Here is a 15,521-nt window from a genome sequence, read left to right on the forward strand (position 1 = left end):
TTATTTTTGAAGATGATTAGTGTTCTCTTTCAGCATATGCTCACTTTCAATATTATTGCTGAAATTTATTCTTGGAAAGTATATGCTGTTTGTAGAGTGCGTTCACCCCTTCTGAGTCATCACTGTGTTCTTCCTTTCCCTCTCAAAGTTTCTGACGTTACATTAGAGAAAAATAAATCCTGGATCCTTCCTCCTTAGTTATGTGCTTTCCCTTACGTATCTGCTGCTTTTTTAATATGAAACAAAATAACAGATGCAGGCTTAGAAAGTTGTGTTAATATGCATAGAGATATGCAATAATTTTATATCTCATCAGTAATAAATCCATAATTTATGAGACTCCTTGCAAATACCCTTTACATCATTTGAAGAATCACTAGATGAAACTAATTCAGCAGGTCAAAGGAGGTGATCCTGCCCCTCTACTCTGCTCTCTTGAGACCTCACTTGGAATATTGTGTACAGTTCTGGTGTCCTTAACATAAAAAGGACATGGAACTGTTGGAGCAACTTCAGAGGAGGCCACGAGGATGATCAGGGGACTGGAGCACCTCCTGTATGAAGACAGGCTGAGAAAGTTGGGGCTGTTCAGCCTGGAGAAGAGAAGGCTGCGTGGAGACCTCCTAGCAGCCCTCCAGTATCTGAAGGGGGCCTATAAGGATGCTGGGGAGAGACTCTTCATTAGGGACTGTAGTGATAGGACAAGAGGTTACAGTTTAAAACTTAAACAGGGGAAGTTTAGATTGGATATAAGGTGGAAGATTTTTAAGGGTAGTGAGGCACTGGAATGAGTTGCCCAGGGAAGTTGTGAATGCTCCATTCCTGGCGGTCTTCAACACCAGGCTGGATGGAGGCTTGATAGACATGGTTTAGTGGGAGATGTCCCTGCCCATGGCAGGGGGGTTGGAACGTGATGATCTTAAGGTCCTTTCCAACCCTAACTATACTATGATTCTAAATTCATAGAATCATTCTTCTTCCTTATATCTAACCTGAACTTCCCATGTTTAGGGGGACCTGCTGTGGGGTCTCCACACAGCTTCTCTTCTCCAGGCTGAACAGCCCCACCTTTCTCAGCCTGTCTTTATACGGTAGGTGCTCCAGCCTCCTGATCATCCTCGTGGCCTCCTCTAGACTTGCTCCAACAGCTCCATGCCCTTTTTATGTTGAAGGCACAAGAAATTATGGCACTTGGACATAAGAGAAATATTTATAATACTGTGTGAATTTCCTTTTGAAATATTATGTTGCATTTCATAAAAAAATAGATGTTTATGCGAATCTTAAATATTTAGACTTGCATTTAGTTAAACCGGTGTCCAACTGAACTTAAGAAACTTTATTATGAGCAGGTTGGATGTTAACTATTTCTTGCAGCTTTTTCTGAAATGCAGTTATCAGTTACTGTGCTTCTTTATTTCGTCTGTTTGTCTTCTGGGTCTCCTGCCACAAGTTGCATCAGAGGGGCTGCTCTAATTTTTTCTTTCATGTTTCTTTAGGCAGGGTGGGAAGTGATATGCATTCTCCCTGGTTTTGAGATTTTCTGATTATTAGTCTCTAATTCTGGTATCTAGAAAGAACCCAGAGCTCTGGCTGTTGAAATACTGTTGCTCAGCACATATGTCCATGAGGCAGCCAGTTTTCCAAGTTATAATGTGAGTTTTGCACAGCATCAATCATCCAACAGACTCAGATTTCTATTTCTGCATTCTTATATATCAGTCTTCCCATGAATGTCTTAAATGTTTTATTTCAGTGTAGGCATGTTCAAGTATTGCTTCTTGTCCTTTAGTTTATCATTCCTCAAGACTATGTGCAGAGTTATTCACTGCCTTGGTAACTGCCTTCAGGCAAGAAAGTATAATTTTTATCCATTGATCAGTTATTTGGCAGGAAAAAAGAAAAACAGTATGAAAGCAGGGCAAAACACGTCAGGGTTTAGTAGAACGGGAGTTGTACCTTTTCTCAGTTTATCTAGGTCCTCTAATGGGTATTTCTCCTAAAGTATCACAACACTATATCTTGAGTTGTGATCTTGTAACAAGATTTCTTGAGGCAAGAGAGATGATAATGATTGGAGAAAAGTGACCAGTAGTTTTATTGTCCTTCCTCCTGTCATTAGAGATCCTTGTGTTACATGAAAAAAAAATGCAGGATACCACCTTTTCTGCTGTTTCTGTCTACACGTACTTTAGATTGTCCTGTCCAGACACTTTATGTTTAACACTGAAAAGAAAGTGCTTTAGCATTCACATTTTCAAGAGATTTCCCAAACGTGAGCTGAGTATCATCCTGTTTGTACCTGATGTGACATTCAAGTATGTAAAGCTAAAATATGCATTAGGTCAAAGCAGGAAATGTGGATAGAGCAAGGGAGAAAATGTAAACTACTTTAAAGCTGCAGTGCAAATTAGTCTGCAAAGGCTTTGCTGTAGGGATGAATAGCTCACAAGTCTGAACTGTGATAAACAGAGCAGGCTTATTTGTTTGACCGTAATGTAGTACAGCACAGTCATCATCCCAGGTAGAGGAAGTCTTCTTCCTGACATCTTGAGTAGCATAAAACTTCCAGCCATCTTAGCTCTGTGCATTTTAAAAGAGAATTGTTGCTAACTGAATTTGGGATGAACAGTGAGCAATTAGATAACTGAACAGAAGTCTTTAGAGGTCTTCAACTATTAGTGAAGAATTTCAGTTTAGGTGATACAGTTTGTGACACAGGTATACATGTGTGAAAGCTTTATGCCAGAAATAGAATCATCCTCTACAAGCTGTCTTCTCTGTCACTTGTATGCATATTGTCCTTCAGTGTTCTTGGTATCTCATGGTCTGTTTCTTTGTTTCATTTTTAGGAAGGATATGCTGGTTAATTGGCTGCTCTGTTAAGAGGCAGGGTACTGGTGGAAAACTGACAAACTGCATGTTTTGGTAATGAGTCTGTTGATTTAGAGTGGATTTATAACTGATCTAATGATGTGGATTGCAGTGGTGAAGTTTGAGGAAAACCAGGATTATATAAACTGGTCTTAAAATCATATCTCTGGGGGATTTTCACACTGGTTTAACTAAATTACTTGTAAATGTAACTTGGAATAACTGGCTTAGATACTGCCGAAATTCGTGCCAAATGATCAGGCACTTTGGGTTCTTTGTCCTTTTCAGCAGCACACCTCAAGGAGACCTGGAATGAGCATGTGGATAAAAGGATGAGTGTTCACTGACTATCCAGTGTCATGGCAGTATGATACCTGTCAGGCTTTCCTTTGCAGACAGTTTTGGTTTTTTATGGCTGCATGCTGTGTGTTTTCTCAGAACTGACTGCTCTCCCAGTTCTTACAAGAACTCAGGTGAAGTTCTGTGATGTCTTACATTCTTTTTACTTGAAATTAATTAGAGTTTTTCAGGACCTTGGCTTTTTTTTTTCCCCCTTCCATTGTAATTATCCTTTCTTTCACTTCTGTCCAAAGGCTGTTTCATACTGTACCTTTCACAAAAATAATGTTGTTCTTATCCACTAGATTTCAGTATTTCACATGTCAAACTATCGTTCTTCAAGCATCTTATCATTTAGAATTCAGGTTTTCACTGAATACATGAATATTCTCTGTTATTTTTGCCTCAAACTATGCAGTTCAAAAGATATTCCCACATATACACTTTATCCACAGATTCTTCAGAATCTTTTGGAAAAGGAACATTCATGTTTGGTCTTTTCAAAGCAGAGTTGTTTTTTTATGAAGACTATAGTTTGAATGAAGTACTTGGCAGACAATGTCCAAGTCTACATACAAAAATGATAGCATCTTCCTTAGTTTACTGTGTGTAGAGATTTGCAGGATGAGCACCAGGCATCTTAATATCTCTGCAAAACCTTAAAAGACAGAACGTTGATGAATGATTCTTCAGAGGGCAATGAAATACAGGTCTTTCGGGAAGAATATATTTTCAATGTCACATCTAGCTTCTGTTTCCTATAGGCACAACACAATGTAAAAGTAATTTTCTCGTTTATAGTCCTAGATTCCTAAGCAGAGCATCATCTCAAAATCTTGTTGCAAACTCACCTGTGCCTTCCTGTTATTTACCTTCCAAAAATTCCTGGTTTTCATTTAAACTACTAAATAAAAAAAGCCCATACATCTTGATGACATGTCAGCTCAGAGAAGAATTGTATTTTTTCTGGGGTTTTTTTTGTCTGTCTTGTCATTTATGACTGTGCAATGTCTAGTACAATTCATGAGCAAAGCAGTAAATATTCCTTTCACATTTTTGATGTTAGAAATGTTATTACCATTGAAAATTATCAATATGCAAAATCTTTTTTTGGGGAAAAAAAGGGTTGTATAGTTACTTTCCTGAAGTAGGTTTGACTGCTCGGAAATCTGATCATATGCTTGGTGACTTAAGAAAAATATGTGAGAATACTCTGATATTTATGGAGTAAAGTACCTGTATTGCATTCTGGAGAGGTACTTTTAAGAAGGACATATAGGGACATGTAGGGCAAGGAGGAATGGCTTCAAGCAGAAAGATGATAGATTTAGATTAGATATTATAAAAATTCCTCACCATGGGGGTGGTGAGACACTGGCACAGGTTGCCCAGAGAAGCTGTGGCTGCTCCATCCTTGGCAGTGTTCAAGGCCAGGTTGGACGGAGCTTGGAGCAACCTGGTCTAGTGGAAGTTGTCTCTGCAAGTGGCAGGAGGTTGGAACTGCATGAGCTTTAAGGTCATTTCCAGCCCAGACCATTCTATGATTCGCCACCAGAATTTGATCACTGTCAAAGACTGGCTCTAGGTGGTGTTCTCTGTATTTCACAGTGTGGAAGCTTCTCTGATGTAGGATTTGCTTTGGAACTTTTGGGGGTTTTAAAGTGTTTTTTATTTCATTCAAGACTTAAGTTTAATAGGCATTTCATGACTACTTTCAGGGGAGCTGACTAGGATGCCATTGTTGATCCTGTTTTGTGAGGAAAATAATTCAGAATATGCCTTGGCATCCAGCTAATTCTGAGTATGCTCAGAATTTGCAGGGAGCCTAAACCATTATCTCAAGTCATGAGAAATTAAGAAAGAAACATACATTGATTGTTGGTTAAAATACCAGCATGTTTATATGTACTTGCAAATCACATTAACAGAACTACCTGACTAGTGCACTTCTCTGAGTTCTGAATTGGTTACTACATTCGTGATACAGCTGAAAGTTACAACTTCCACTTATTTGTTTGAAAGAACTTTTCTGGTAGCTTCTGTAAGATTGTTTCATATCACCACATAAATGTGAGATACACTAAGTATAAGATGCAGGGAGCAGAACATAGTAAAATAAATCTCCCGTGAAAAATTAGGCTTTTATATATGAACGAAACTGCTTTCCAGTTTGCTGGCTTTCATACGTGTGTACTAGAAAGAATCAGGGAGTGTGCCTTTTCCCTTCTTTTTCGCTTGGAATACCTGGGGATTTGGGTTTTCTTTCAATTCTCTCTTTCTGTGCCAGAACATAAAAAGGGGAAGGGAAGGAAGGAAGAGAATAGGATGCTGCACAGAAGTGGATTTCTCCTGTTTTTTAAGAACAAGCAGTAGAAAAAGGTTTAGTTTTGCCAGTTTTTAAACACAAAAGAATTACTGAGAAAGCAGACAGAATATAGCAGGTCACCATCATAGTTTGTATCAGCTAATTGGAAAGGTCATTCTTGCTGGTTTAGGAAAATACTTAAAAAGGAAGAAGGGTTTATAAAGTTTGCTCTAATTCCATTTGGGTCCAGAGGCAAGGTCAAACCAAGAGCTTAGTCTGTGGATGTGTCCCCAAAAGCAACAAGGAAGATCTGGCCAGTTCAGTAGTTCTGGAAATGCCGGTGGAGGGCCACAAGGATGATCTGGGGACTGGAGCACCTCCCGCATGAAGATAGGCTGAGAAAGTTGGGGCTGTTCAGCCTGGAGAAGAGAAGGCTGCATGGAGACCTCAGAGCAGCCTTCCAGTATCTGAAAGGGGCTTATAAGGATGCTGGGGGTGGACTCTTCACTACGGACTGTAGTGATAGGACAAGGGGTAAGGGGTTCAAACTTAAACAGAGGAAGTTTAAATTGGATTTAAGTAAGAAGTTCTTTCCTGTTAGGGTGGTGAGGCACTGGAATGGCTTGCCAGAGGAAGCTGTGAATGCTCCATCCCTGGCGGTGTTCAAGGCCAGGTTGGACAAAGCCTTGGATGGCATGGTTTAGTGTGAGCTGTCCCTGCCCATGGTGGGGGGCTTGGAATTAGATGATCTTAACGTCCTTTCCAACCCTAACTATTCTATGATCCTATGTGGGGATTCCCTGGAAGGGAGATTTTTATCTTGTGTCTGAGTTGCTGCACAGATTCTGTTGGATGAAGTGTGTTGGATGTTCCCCCATTGCTAAGGTGGGCTCAAGCAAAATGGACTTGGAACTTATTTCAAAACAGTTACTCCTATAAGTCTGCGCATTGATTCTTCTCCTGCACAATGTTACAGTGCATGAGAGGGTGCATGTGTAAAGGAACTTGTCTTAGCAATGGTCTCCTCCAGAGACCATGTATGGGTAAAGCAGTTCAGCCAGTTCAGCTCCCTGCTCCTCCCTCTAAGAGCTGAGCAGAATCTCTTCTGCTGAAACGGTTGTTCCGCTTTCTATATTTGTACAGCACAGCACACTAGGTAACCAGGCAGTGTGGCCAGCCTTGTGTGCATGCTGTATTGGCTGGGCACAACTGAGAGCCAGGGCTTGCAGTTTCTGTTGTTATGTCTGTCTGTGTGTCTGGGGAGGACTGGCATTCCAAGTGAAAGGTGATCTATTTGTGGATGTTTTCCTTATTTTTGTGAAATGAAGTTCATCCAAGCTGGGAGTTTAGAGCCTGGGAGTGGAGGAAGGAAGGCATTTGTCTTGCAGAGAAGGTTACGGAGTGGGTGGCATTGGCTTCAGATACAGTTTGAACCTGCAGAAGAGCTGCTGTCTGCTGGGATGTGGATTTTAATGCCCCTGCCTGCTTTGGGGAGTGATTAGCCAGTAGCTTTCCATAAAAGGTCTGTTGTTACTGTCTGCCGTGAAGATTAATGAAAGCTAGATCCTGTCCTGGAAGAACTGAGTGCTGTCTTTGCTTGTTATGGGCAGGGAGAATTAATAAGGAGCTAGACCCTGGCCAGCCTTGTTTGGAATAAGAAGCTAGTGTTGAGAGATGTGGTTGTAGGAAATGCCTTGTTAGGGAGAGCTGGATACTGTAACAGACTTCCCTGGCTGGTCATTTGCATAAACTTTGTGTTAAAGCTCTGCACACATTGGGATGACTACTCACAATTGCTTTTCTTAAGTAATAGATCAGCTGGATAAACAGTGCAGGAAGTCTGTTAGCAGCTGACACTGTAGTTAACTGTTGATCTGATGTTCTTTGAGTAGTAGAAAGGCGCTCTAAATAGCGGCAGCAACTATCCACCATTAGCATTGGCAATACATTTGATGAGAGGGAGGAAAAGGGAAATAGGTTATAGGGTACTTTTTCTGTCTTTCAGATGATGCTGTCCATTTACAAATTCTGCTCCCTTTTGAATATCTAAGCAAATAGGCATCTCACTTTTTGTTTTTGAAATTTGAATGAGGAAAACATGATTTCACTTGTGAAACAGAACCAGAAGGCAGCATTTTGCTAAAATCATTCTTGAGGACCACGTTCCATAAACTCAGTGTTTCTTTCGTACCACTGCAGTGTCTTCAGTGTCTTTCCTCCCAAGAAAGCTGTGTATCTTGAATTTGGAAGAAGCAAGTTTTGGAGGCAAATTGGGGCATTTCAGCTGCTGGCAGTGTCCATATTGCACTGTGTCTCCAGGCAGGGAACTGTGATGGGTGTGTGAACAGAGGGTCATCCTATTCTTGAGCTGCTTGAACTCAAGCAACTTTGTTGTATGCCTGTTTTCTGATCATTCTTGGTTTAATGGGGACATGCTGTGGTAGCTGTCCTTCATCTGGAAAACCTATGGAATTCATTGTGAATATGCAGTTTTCTGAGGTCTTAAGATTTTTGTCTTCAGTGCCCTGATGCGTTTCCCGATTTTTCACATCCTCTTAAAGCCTCTACCTGCCTTTCTTCCCACTATTCCACTTCCTGACTCTCCAGCTGACATCCTCTCACTTAATACTAGCCAGAGCAAAGTGACAAAAATATAATCTAAACTGTTTCTGAGTTTACAGTACCAGGACTGTGGCAGGAATATGATTAGGCAATGTCAAAGGCCTCTTATATGTAAACTATTGCATGTTTAGAAAATAGTTTGTTCATTCTGTGAAAGATGTCATGATAAATGGGTAGAACACTAAGGAGATATTTTCACGAAGTGCATGGAGCAGATGACAGATAAAGCCAGGCTGTAGAATGGCACTAGGGGTTTTAAATCTTTAATTTTGTAAGGATTGGCTGTGTTGTTACCCTGTTTGCAGGAAAGGTTTCATCCGTGTTGGAGGCAAGTGAGAAATTAACTTTTGTCTGACATTCTTTGAAGGTACTGAAATCCCACAGGAAGGGATAATTTTTTGTTTTATTCTTACCTTACTGCTTTATTCTTTACGAGAAGCATTCCTTTTTTTGATGTCATAATCATGCAGTGGAAAATTAAGTTAGGTTAGGTGTGGCAAGATGATGGGTATTTGGAATTGAGTGCAGTGTCATTTGAAGTTAGGTAAACTTATGCATCTATCACCTTTACAGTTATATGTTTCTTACAAGTATAGTGTTTTCCAAACAGAAGTAGTGGAAGCCTTATGTATAATTTGAGGCCTTTAAAAAGGATTAAGCAGAGAATTAATGATGTGAAATTCAGCACCTAAATCTTACTATGTTTTTTCATGAGTAATTTGAATGAGCATGTGCCAGTATGGCTCTGAAAGAGATTTGTTCCATCTTCCATGTGTTTCCCCTTTCCTTTACACTGCCAAGAGCATTTGTGTGGTTGTGCAGTGAATTTAATCGGGGAGCATGTCTGGGTTAAAACTATTATTTTCCTGTTGTTGGTAGGCTAGATCCAACCTGGATCATTTCCTCTCTCAGGCTTGTTACACAGAGGTGGGAATGGATAGCTGGTGATGAAAAGAGTTGTGTTCTGTTCCTTAGGCAAGAACATTGGCTTAAACTGGATCTATACTAGAAATGTCTTGATCTATTCCATTTTATTTCTACCGCATTTCTATCTAATCTTTATGGAGACCTTATAGCCAGTCCCCTCTAGTAATACAGCTCCCAAAAAATTAAGTAAGAATTGTTTGCATGTGTTACCTGTTGTGGCACCTATTATTTGCTTCTTAGGGAGGTACTGAATGTTGTCATAACATTTCTTTATGAATGTGGTATTTGATACATGCTGTGTTGGATGCTGCTGTACAGAGAAGCCTGCTGTTTGTTTGGAAAGAAATTGGTGAACTTTTCTGGTGTGAGGCAGAAAGAAGATAATGTGCTACCTAGACAGTTAATGTGAGGTTTTGATTCAGGAAGTGTAAGGTATCTCCAGAATCTAGGTAAGAGGTATAGAAACCCTGGGACTCCAGCAAGATACACTAGAGGATTTTGTCTATTTTCAGCCCTCATGCAGCCAAAACTGTATTTATAGTACTTGTTTTGGTCATAAAGTTTCTGGAGTCTTCTCTTGCTAGCAGTGGAAAGCAGCTGATGTCACACTGTGCCTTCCAGGAACAGTGAATGGAAAGAACTGATGGAGAAGTGTGTAAGTGAAGAACGTCTGAAAATACATGCATAAAACTATAAGCAAATACTGAGCCTCTAGTTCTTGGCAAAGTGTACTGACACTCCTGATCCTTCCCACCCCCTTCTCCCTCCACCCAGCTAAAGTTTAAGATCAGGTGACTGATCCAGCCTTGTACAGCAGTGAGGGTTTCTGAGGCTTTGGGAAGAGAGAGGAGTAAGCAAAGCTGAGTCTGGCACTAGTCGGTGAGCATTAATCACTACAGGCAGGCAGCCTGGAGAGGGTGTCTCAGTGTCTCGGAATGGGCCATGAGGGTAGTTTGTGGAGTAAAAGGCTGCTGGTAGCAATAGGGAAGACATTCTGATAGTCATCTTTAGATGTTTCTGACTAGGAAATAGTTAAGCTTCTTCAGACAGAGAAAAGTTCATGGTAAGGGTGGCATTGCATTTGTGAATGGTATTGAGGCAGAAATGATGCTTCAAGATGCTCACTGTGTTTAGGCATTGGTGTGTTTTCAGTAGGTATAAGCTTGTAAAGTAATGCAGATCATATTTTCTGGGTTTTTCTACATTATTTACAGTGGTTTGTATGACTCAGATTCTACACAAAGATATTAGAGGGGGTAAATACTGGAAAATAAACTAAAGTATATATTAAATGATGCTGCAAATGGTGACAAATGAGAAACCTTCAGAGAGCTGGAGCAGAAGCTTAGGAAGAACTGCTTTGCAGTGAAATGGTTAGATTTTTCTTTCATTTGGGTTTTTGAACAAAAGTCAGGACATTTCTAAGTGAACATTCCCACAGCAATGCCAGTGTTTGAAGAAAAAAATAGCACAGAATATTTTTTAAAGCTTCAGCTCTACACACCCAATATTAAATCTCTTGAAGCATTAATGAAAGTTATTTGCTGTTGGAAGTGATTTGAATCAATATTCATCCCTTAAAACAGGGCATTGACTCCAGTTCTTTGCAGAAGTAAATGAGTGTAATTTGAAGCTTGTATCCATTTACTTCTGCAAAGAATTTGTCCGTGTGCCTATTACAAAAAAAAAAACCCTCAAATAAAAGTAATTGAGCATATTTTTTTACTCTTTGGTTTGCAGGCGTGGCAATGGCAGACTCTGCATGGTAGAGTTCATGGCAAGTATTTGCCTAATATAAGCCAAGCAAGAGGCATGTACAAGCTGAAGGTAAATCAGTCTTTCTTAGTTGTGCTTCTGAAATAAACTACAAATGTTTATACTTAAACATTTTGAAAATATGGGTTTTCAAACCTACTCAGGATTTTGTGTCCAGTTTGATTCTGATCTTTCAAAATTGGGACACCTCAAAATGATGTTCCCTCTGACACTGGCAGTAGATGCTGGAAATTATCATATGCGCTGTATCCACTTCTGGTATTTTAGGTGTAATAGTACAGAATAGCAATTGCACTTGAGGATCTTTGTGAGGAGACATCGTTCTCCTTTTGGATTTGATTTTACTCTCTTTTGCACAGTGAAAAGAAAGAAGTACCTTGATATCATAAAGAAGACTTACTGTAACACTGTGCAAACTGTCTGCACAGGAATGATTTTCCCATTGACATTTTTTTACCCTGCCTTTAATGATGGGTAAGTGAAAGTGTTAGTGTTTGAACCTTGTGGGTGTGATGAATGAGGTTGTTAAAGTTCAAGTAGTGTTGTTGCTTCTAGAACTAAGCTTAGTGGTTAAGCTGAGGGTATTGTTTTTGTTCTCTACACCTCAATCTCTTTCCCAAAAAGAAGACAAAAACCTCTGTGCTACATTTGATAGGTCTTCCTGTGGCGTTTACAGTATCCATAAAACAAAACATGAAATGTTGTGTTGGTATCTACCTTCTATATTTGCAACTCTTGAGGTCTTTTGAGAGTCCCTTGACGCCATAATTTGTCATTAACAGCCAAATGCTTTGTGGAAACTTTTAATGACGTTTTTTTATTAGGCTTTCAGCTGAGATGCAGCTGTAATAACGTGATTATATTCTGGCTCTTTCGGTCACTAGTTCTCAAAACACCTTTTCATAAAGAAAATGAATGATAAGACTGTAAAACCAAAACCTCTTAGGACCATCAGGTGACTTGTCCAACAGTATTCAGTCCCATAGTTAGTAAGAGAACTGATGGCTTCTAAGCTCCGGTCTCATGTTTTTGATAGTAGACCATAGGATTGTTTTGCATTCTCATAGTGTGTGTCTCTTGACACTTCCATTGTGGGTTATAAGACTAATAATGGATCTTGGGAATCTTTAAGGTGTAATTACTGACGGGGCATGGAAGAGACATTGCAGATATGGTCTGCATCCCAAATCTGAAGTATTTTATGATATCCTGGTTACAGTAAGTTGTAGCATGGCGTTTACAATGTTTTCCTCTCTTGTTACTGTCTTAATCTGCAGTGGTCCCAAAATGTGCATCTCATCTGTTCATTCTGTTCTTACTATGTCTTAAGTTGAACAAACTTACATTCTGATAGTTGAACATGCTGTTGAAATTCAACCAATCTACTTATTAACTGTACAGATTGTCTGCTAATACGTATGCACATCAGTGCTTGTGCTGGCAGCACTGAGGAAAACACTATTTGAAAGCTCTGTGCAAGTGAAGTGAGCAGTTGCAGTGACTGGGAGCTGTTGCCTTGCATTGAGTGAGTAGCTTCTGGTGCTGAGAGAAGTTTGGGTGATGCAAACATTGCAGTAGAAGCAGCATATTTCTTAGATAAGGAAGTATGGCTGCTTCCTTGGTAAGTTTTTGGCACTAAAGGAGTTCCTTTTTGTCTTGCTGTCTCGTAAGTAGCATTTAGCAGAAATTGACGTAGTTTTTGTGGGTTGTGGCCTGAGCTCCTACAGTAATTGAAACGTATCTGATTTGTACAGGCTTCTGTAGTTGAAATCTGACTTTTGTAGTGCACTTCCTCCTTCACTCTCTGATGCACTCTTACCTCCCTTTTACTGATTCTTCCACAGAAATAGTTCCTTTTATATTTCCAGCTTTTTATTATTGGCCATAGTGGTACTTTAAATTAAACTATGTAAATCCTCAGTGAGTCCGGACCGAATGTTGATTTATGTGAGAGACTGTTGATGCCAGGATATATCTGAGGTTGAGAGCTATGTGGTCTGTTTTATCTGTTAGCCTCCTTAATTGTCAGTGGTAATCTTGACATCCCACAAACATGAATTCCTGGAAAGTGTAATGAGAAATCAGAACTAACTGATCTAGACAAGTGCTGACTACGGCAGTAATTTCATTGATCAGAATCCATTAAATGATCCAGTGTTCTCTTACAGATGGTCCTGGGTGCTGGTGAGGCTGGATTTATAGGGCTCATATCCATCGTCAAGTACTTAGTGGCTAGAGGCACTTGCCTTCATTACCAGCTGCACTTCTATTTATATTATACTGCATACCAGAAGTTACAACTGTTTGCTCATCAGTGAGAGTGTATTTTATCCCTCTTAGATCTGTTAGGTCTAAGTGTTAAATCTACATGGTAAACCTTTGTTTTTCTACATAAAATTGTTGGGTGGTGTCATAGCTCCTCCCAACTCTGTACAGAAGCAGCTGGAAGTGACATCTGTATTCAAATGCAGTATTTTAGTTGCGGGCAACTTCAGGAAGGATTTTCTTTGCAGATGCTGTGATGAGATGTTCCAGTTCACACTTGTAAATTGTTTTGCTGTTCCCACTAAGAACCTACACTCATGCACCTATGAAAAAGTTCAGTGTCAGCATCTAATGTTGGAGTGGGGTGAATCTGCTGTTTGGAGAAATTCACGTTGGAGGACTGGAAGACCTCTTGTATGAAGACAGGCTGAGAAAGTTTGGGCTGTTCAAGAAAGTTCAGGCTGTTCAGCCTGCAAGAAGAGAAGCTGTATGAAGACCTCATAGCAGCCTTCCGGTATCTGAAGGGGGCCTGTAAGGATGCTGGAGAGGGACTCTTCGTCACGGACTGTAGCGATAAGACAAGGGGTGATGGGTTTAAACTTAAACGGGGAGTTCAGGTTAGATGTAAGGAAGAAGTTCTTTACTGTGAGGGTGGTGAGGCATTGGCACTGGTTGCCCAAAGAAGTGGTATATGCTCCATCCCTGGCAGTGTTCAAGGCCAGGTTGGACAGAGCCTTGGGTGACATGGTCTAGTGTGAGGCATCCCTGCCTGTGGCAGGGGGTTGGAACTAGATAATCTTAAGGTCCTTTCCAACCCTAACTATTCTATGATTCTATGCTACACACATTGCTAGCAGCATGCCAGTTATCTATACCTTTGTCTGAGGTATCCAAGTCCTGGTTTCTTCTCAGAAGAAATACAGATTTCAGGCTTTTGGCCTTTGGGACAGGTTTGTCTGATGTATACTTAGATAAAGTATTTGGTGTATTTATGTTCTGCATGCAATTAAATGAACTATGCTAAACCGGTTTTGTTTTGAGAAACATTTATGATTTAAAAGCATTCTCCCAGGCTTTCTACAGGTGGTTGTCAGATTTGCTGCTTGCATTTTAAAGTTTTTATTGTCCTGGATTTTGCCTTTGATTCAGTGAGGTGTATATTTTTTGCCAAAGGTATCCAAGAGTTATATGTTCCTCTGGCTATGTGAGCTGTACTTTTGGTTCCTTTGAAGTTTTTGAATTAATTCTCTAGAGTGTTCCATAGTTACATGTGCAAAGGGCATATTCTTTTTAGTGTTAAGAAGTTGTTTACCAGTATATTCCTAAGCATTTACAAGATCAGCTTTTTCTGAAAGCTGATTATCAAAGAAATACAACTTGGCATTTGTGACAACTTCCACAGGGCTAAAATACCTGACAAAGATGGGGGTTAAAAGGAAGAAAACAACAATTTTGTGTTACATATTGTTTTGAAGCCAGGTCTGTTAGCAGGAATCTGAGACCATTTTTTGGCCATAAACAAATATTCTTTAATTAAACTTCAAAAAGGCAAAGGAATGTGGGTGAGGTGGAAGGAGGTGTCCTCAGGTTACATGTTTGTTTCAATCCCTACTAGGATTTTCTTAATCCAGAGTGCTATTGTGAAAAGGAAAAAATAAGCTTGTAAAGTGTTCCCTGGCCAGTAGGCAGTTTGCACTAACTAATATTCTGGAGAAGAGGAATCCATAACTTTAAAAATTCATATTTCAGATAATGGAGTTATTTTTCTCAGGATTCATGGATTGAATTTTTTTCTTGCTCTTATTAAGCATTGTAAGAAAAAAAAATCTGTTGTTGTGTTTAGGATTCCATGTTCCTTTAGAGGGTATAATACTTTATTGAAGTGTAGAATCATATCATAGAATAGTTAGGGTCGGAAAGCACCTTAAGATCATCTAGTTCCAATCACCCTGCCATGGGCAGGAATGCCTCATCCTAGACTAGGTTGCCCAAGGCTCTGTCCAACCTGGCCTTTGAACACTGCCAGGGATGGGGCATTTACCATTTTTCTGAGCAGCCTGTTCCAATGCCTCAGCACCCTCGCAGTAAAGAACTTCCTTATATCTAACTTGAACTTAGCAAATCAGGAAGAAATTAGAACAATTGAAAATTACTACAAAATAGCAATGAAAAATCCTCAAGAGATCTCCCTGTGGAAAAGAGTGCATTAGTACACGTGATAAATATCCAAGTATATTGCAATAAAAGTTAGATGAGGATATGGATCACTTATCCACACTTCTCAAAGAAGATAGGACAGAGGTTATGAAGGGGCCTGCAATGCAGTGAAATTGTGGGAACTCAGCCTTGTATAACACTTCTTGCAGACGGATGCAGTTTTTGGTTTGGTAGCTGTAGATAAGTGAACGGATGT

At 39.9% G+C, this 15,521-nt stretch overlaps 1 protein-coding gene across 3 annotated transcripts in view; it reads left to right on the forward strand.

The window, feature by feature from the left end:
• CELF1 (CUGBP Elav-like family member 1) overlaps nt 1-15,521 on the forward strand; it is a 66,154-nt gene that overhangs the window by 1,744 nt on the left and 48,889 nt on the right. Inside the window, exon 1 of one of the 3 annotated variants that reach the window (XM_061462179.1) lies at nt 10,808-10,894. The exons of the other annotated variants lie outside the window; for them this stretch is intronic. The gene's annotated coding sequence lies outside the window, so the exon portion shown is untranslated. Of the gene's footprint in view, nt 1-10,807; nt 10,895-15,521 lie in introns of those variants that run through there. 3 annotated transcript variants of the gene reach the window in all.

This window comes from Pezoporus flaviventris, unplaced genomic scaffold (genome assembly GCF_033815535.1).
Source record: "Pezoporus flaviventris isolate CSIRO_AGI_PZ_B2104156 unplaced genomic scaffold, CSIRO_AGI_Pfla_v1 ptg000035l, whole genome shotgun sequence".
Classification (NCBI taxonomy): Eukaryota; Metazoa; Chordata; class Aves; order Psittaciformes; family Psittacidae; genus Pezoporus; species Pezoporus flaviventris.